Source organism: Diceros bicornis, chromosome 11 (genome assembly GCF_020826845.1).
Source record: "Diceros bicornis minor isolate mBicDic1 chromosome 11, mDicBic1.mat.cur, whole genome shotgun sequence".
NCBI lineage: Eukaryota > Metazoa > Chordata > Mammalia > Perissodactyla > Rhinocerotidae > Diceros > Diceros bicornis.
This window is the reverse complement of record NC_080750.1, coordinates 12371608-12377910: the sequence shown is the minus strand read 5'-3', so window position 1 is coordinate 12377910 and position 6303 is coordinate 12371608.

The window sequence follows — 6303 nt, the reverse complement described above, 5'->3', positions numbered from 1 at the left end:
AATTAAAAAATATTAATCAATTTAAAAGTAACAAGAGCAAACCCATAATAAGATCATAGTTTTAATGAAAAATAACTATGTTTTCCAAAACAAAAAAAAATTAGCAAGAAGAGTGGCATTGTTTTATATTTTTGCAAATCTCTTTAATGTTTGGCTTAATAGAAGACAGCTGGATTCTGATATCTATTTTTTCCATTCATTCTATTTTGATATGTTGTTTTTGTTGGAGTATATGAAGAAAATCTGACCTCACAAAGATATGTATTTGGGAAAGGGACGTGTATAGCTATAGCCTTTTCAGATAATTGTGGATATTTTTCTTGTGGATACTACACAAAAACTTGACAAGTGGTATTTTCCTAAAGGATATTTGTCATGTGGAACCTGAAACCAAATCAATGAACTTTTCATACTATGCTACATTAAAAACTATTAGTTTATCTTGCCCTAAGAATGGATCTTTTACCATTATAATAATTGTACCATGTATAATGATTTTGTAGCCTCATGCATTGGTCATTTGGAAAATACTGGTTCACTGAGTTAAGCAGATCTTCCAAATGTTGATACATATCATTATATAATATTAGAAAATCATATTTGTTAATATCACCATCAATCTCATCAGAAAAAGTATTTAAATATTAGTCTGCTTTTAAGCTCCAGTAGGAGATACAAATTCTACAAACTTCTAATTTTCACTTGAAAGCTCAAATTTTATCATTGGCAATAAATACTGTCAAGTGTTTTTCTTGAAGTGACATGCTCACTTTGTTCATTTTTAAAAAAATGTCTGCTAATTACTCAAGTCTGAAAAAACCACAGTTCTCTGTCAGTCATTCTTTCAAATAAAAATGATGTTCCATGAATAAAGTAGCTAGTTCAATTTGCAACTCAAACAGTTGCTCAAGTGCTTTTCCTTGAGACAACTATCTACTTCAGTATGTAACAGAGGTACTCTAGGTATGGTTCACTTTTTGTCAGAGAGCATATTATAAAGACAGGCACTCAAGGATCAAAATTTAATAGTATTAATAATTCTGACTGCTTCATCAAAGGTATTCTTAAGTGAAGCTGACTTTTTTATTTTTTGGTGAGGAAGATTGGCCCTGAGCTAACATCTGTGCCAGTCTTTCTTCTGTTTGGTATGTGGGATGCTGCCACAGCATGGCTTGATGAGTGATGTAGGTCTGCACCTGGGATCTGGACCTGCAAACCCAGGCCGCCAAAGCAGAGAGTGCTGCACTTAACCACTATACCACCAGGCCAGCCCCTGAAGCTGACTTTTTTTAGTGAGTGTGTGATGGTGAAGAATACAACGACTACTAGTACATATTGATGTTATTGGTTAATGTGAAAGCACCTGCAGTTTTATCCATTATCGCTATTGCAGAATCAGTGAAAATGTCAAGGCAATGGCAAAGGAGTAGAATAAATTAGTATTATGATGAAAATAGTTTTGGCCTTGCAGACCTCCTGAAAGAGACTTGGATCTGCCAAGGATCCAGAGCCTATGCTTTGAGAACCACTGCACTACAGTATTAAGTAAGTCTCTGTGGGGTGACAGAGGCCTTACCTATTTGTCAGTCTCCTGGATAACACCCAACATCTGACGCTAAGGTCAGCTGCTGCTTAGATATCTCGCCTCTGTGATCATCTGTTAGTCCTGAATATTTAGACTTATTTCTTAAAATGATAGACTAATCCTGCTGTTGTTGTTATAAAAGTAGTACATGTACTTGGAAATAAAAATTCAAACATTTCTCCGTGGTTCCACACTGTTGTCCCATTTATCAAAGGTATCCCTGTTACCATTTCTGTTTAAGTTGTGTTGACTATCACCATAATTCCAATTATTTTTTACTTTAATTTCTTGGTTTGTCAACTGGAAGCAGTGTCTGTTGGCTCCCCATGTGAAGGAGGAGACATTTAGCTCATTTATATTATTGTTGCTCATTTACACTCTTGTTCATCTTCCTAATTTTTAAGCATGCATTTATATTTTTATTTTTGCTTCTAGCTCTTTTTGTTCTGTTTGTGTCTTTAAATAATGTACTTAAACATGGATTTCTGGTGAACTTACCAAGGCCAAAAGCAGAACCGCGTGTTCTCCAAAGAGAAGGGTGGGTGGGGAGGTTCAGCTAATCAGGCCCAATTTCTGCTGCCTACTCCACCACCTGGGTAACTCATGGCTCCTCCCCCGTGGCGAAATGTGTGCCAGATGGGGAGAGTCAAGTGTTAACAATAACCAACGATAAAAGAAAGCAAAGGGAAAAGTGGTTTAACAGTGATCGCATTTGACTCCTTTGTTGACAGATGGGGAAAATGAGGCCCCAAAAGGAAAACAGACCCACCCGATGTTATTTATTTAGACAGATAATGGACTACAGTCCAATCTATTCTCTTTGCTATTCCAGTTGTGCTGAGGACATCCCTGTAATGAATTGGGAATAGAAACAGTATGGTTTTTATCAGGTTGATTGTAGATGGGAGTGAGAATTTGTCAATATTATATTTTCATAGCTTTTTATTGTTTTTTAAATTATAATCTTTAATTTCTAAAGTTTGTCAATTTATTCATTTGTATGTGAAGTAAACTTTATTTTTTGATAGTATATTGTTTGGTGGGCCTTCAAAAGTTTTGTTTGCTTTGAAGGACACCAATTAAGTTCTGAAAAGATACACTAAAGTCCTGAGAGCATACAACATTTTGACCTTGCATTTCTGTTTAAAGTGATGAAACTGAAAAAATTCAGATTCAGAATATTATTTACCAAATAGATAAAGAAGACCAATCTTCTCTGGTCCAACTGTATAAATTATGCATAATATTTAAGAGAAGATCTGGTTTCCATTTCAGTTATTGATTTGAAATAGAGCATTTTGGCATCAAAAGTGTAGACAGCAGGCATTTCCTGCACTTAATTTATTCCCTCATAACCGAGAAGCAGCTTGATGTAGACAGTTTTATGTAAGATTTGTCACAGGTTCTGTGTGCTTTGGAAGTGTTTCACATTTCATTCAGTTTAATTCAGTTTTCTGTATGATAAAATGTGGGCAAATATATTCTTCCTAACAATATCTTGGAGACTTTATGCTGTGAGTATTTAATTTGTGAAATTTGCTTTGACTTCCTTGAAAGGGATTGCTAGGCAAATAAAATATCTGACTTGAATCTGGCAAGTGAATGTCTTCTGAAATACTTATTGACACTATTCAGGATTCCTCTTTCTCTAAGAGACGCTCTGAAGAAGATGGTAAAAATGTAGCAGGTTCCAATTTTAGTGATTTACTAATGTTTGTATTTATAACTTTTGGGAATAGACTGAGAAATGATAGAAACTCAAAGATTGATAGTTATAGGATTAATGGAAGAAGGTGCAAGAGGAGGTTAAGAAATAAACTCTATATACTAATAAATAAGGAATAAATTCTTTATGACATTTGTTAAGAGCATTGAATATACAGAGAACTCTTATAGAGAACAAACTGAAGACAATAAATGGCAAGAACTAGTAGTAGCACTCAATGGAAGGAAGCGGCCCTCAAATTCTGTGAGGTACCCCTGACCACAAGTGAGAGGCTTACTCAAAGTAGATTCTAGATTTTCTTGGGAATGGAATCAATGTTACACTCTGTCTGTAGCGTTCATCCTCAAAGGTCAAATTCATAGCTTGAGCTCATGAAACTAAGTCTGCTCTTAGGTAAAGTAAGTGAAGAGACGATAACATTTCAAGCCAATACAGAAATAATTTCTTAAGGATTATCCACCACAACTATTCACTGCTCTTCCGTGACTGCCAACTGTTTTGGGATGGGGGGGTGTGTGTGTGTGGGGTGGGGTGGGCAGGAAGAAGGCAGCAGCTATGTTGTTGGTGGTAACTAAGCAGAGTCAGCTGTGGCAGAATAGAACGCAGCTATACAGTGTAATTTGAAATTAGAGAAATCCCTTCATACTGAAATATTTGAGCAGTTCTGTGCCTCCTCATTAATGAGTCTTGGGGCTAAAATGCATCTTCTGGCAATTGCAGTGCTGGTATCTCTGGAAAGCATAATATTATAAGTCACTAACTGATAGGTTTGGCTTATTAACCAGTCACCAGTTGGTCCTGGAGTAGATGGAACATAGGATGGCATATTTAGATAGAAAACTGGGAGTCAGACGTATTCCAGTTTGGAGAACTGTGTGTGTGGGAGACAAGCCTATGGGGAATCATTTGGTGTGTGCACACTGGGTGGGTTGTAACATGAGAAAATCCGATGTCTAGAAAAGAAAGGGCCTGGAATAGAGAAAAGAAAGTTTGTGGAAAATGTAGATAAATGTCTAACTCCCCCCACCACTTTTTGGGGCAGAGATTGTTTTGCTAGATTTTTTATAAAAATCTAAGACTAGCTAACAGCTTTTAAAGCTCTAAAGAAAGGAGCCCATTGGTGAGGAGTAGAGCAGAGTAGGGGCAATAAAAAATGCTGTAATCATTCAGGTTCTCAAATCTGTTAACAGCTGTGTGTTTCTCTTCTTCTCTTATTCTAGGGTCCCACGAGTGACCCTAGGAGCTGCTTTATATCTATTAGAACTAACAAGAACAACAACAAAAATTACTAAAATTGGTTAGGAGAAGGATCTGTGAGAGGTTATATTATTTAAAAAAAAAAGCTTACTTATTTCCTACTTGGAAGTTTTCCATTCCTCTATCCATTTTGAATTATAATGGTGGTATGTATGTTTTATAACCACCTCCCACTCTGTCTCAGGCAAACACAAACAATCAAATACCTACTTATTACCTAAAATCACCAAGCCAAAACTCTTCATTTTCTTATCACAGTTTATTGTTGTACATATGAGGTACCATGCTACTATCAGAATTACATCCAGGTTTTTTATTTTAAAAAACTCAGAGAAAAAAATGTTTCCAGTAATTTTCATTCAATGTGAATGACAAGAATATTATAGCTATAAACACTGAAATAACCATTCATTTCTTCCTGAGGAAGTTTCATATTTTAAGCAATGAAAAAGCAATTCTATACAAAGCTAGTTTTAAGTCACATTCTCTCTCATTCTTTTCTTGTGTATTTATGTCACTTTCAGAATAGCCTAATAACCGGCTGAAGTATATCATGTAGAAAGGATGTACATCCTCTAGAATTTGGTATTGCCTCCAAGATACACTGAGTGGTCAAAAATCCTTTCCAAGGTTTGCTGCTCTAGATAGCAAAATACCTGTTCTGTGAAGGAGTAAATTTTGGTATGATCTCTTCCTCTTTCTCCTTTTATTATTCAACCATCCGGTATGTTTTTAACATTTATTTTTAAGGGTGAGCTGTTCAGTTGACTCAGTTGACCTAGACAAAATTATGCCATTAGCAGCTTTGTTTAGAAGTTTAAATGCACATCTCATCATTAAAATGTAAACGTATCAGTTTTTCTTTTCTTTTGTTCTTTTACCGGCAGAAATGTTGTCAAGAAGAAAACCTGATACTGTACGTGACTGCTGGGGCCTGTTCTCACCGGTTTGACCTTCTGAAGCCAGTTTTCATAAATTTGTGGCGATGAAAGACTATATTCATTTTCCTAGCCTGTCGGGCATGTGCTGCTTCAAAAAAGGCAGCAGTAAGCATGAAGTTGACTGTGTTTGTCCAAATGACGTTGATTTTGCTTTTACAGTCAGGGGTCTTGAAAACTTTTTTTTTCCCCAATTCTTTCTGCTAATAGCTGTTTAAAAATTAGTATATCATTTGGGTACATAAAACTTTAAAAAACATTTAATTAATAATTATAATGTAATTTTAAAAATTTATAGTAAATAGAAGGATCTCAAAATTTATTTTCTAATTAATGAATAATTGATAGTTTAGTTTCACACATTATAATGACAATGAAAATGTTTGGGCTATAGATTTTCCTTGCAAATCTTTTGTTTCTAATAATACTTTTGATAACATTTTACAAAAACTTATGTAATCACAGCAGGGAATTTACTACTTAATTTTTTGATGTGTGTAATACATTTAAAAATTGTACATATAAACACAGGAAAATAAGTATGATTTACTCTTTTCTTTTTTGAATACTTTATTAATCACATAATCATTTAGAATTTAAGTGTAAATATATTTAAGAACCAGGCCTAGCTCATCTTTGTACTTCCTCCATTTAATTTAGTAGATAATCCATAAATTTAACTATGTTCTATTGTCTTCCATGAGAGTGATGTACGAAATAGTCTAAGAAAATGGGACTCAGCCCTGCTTATTTTTTTCTGCCTTATATTAAAAGTATCATTGCAAATAGCAGGTTAA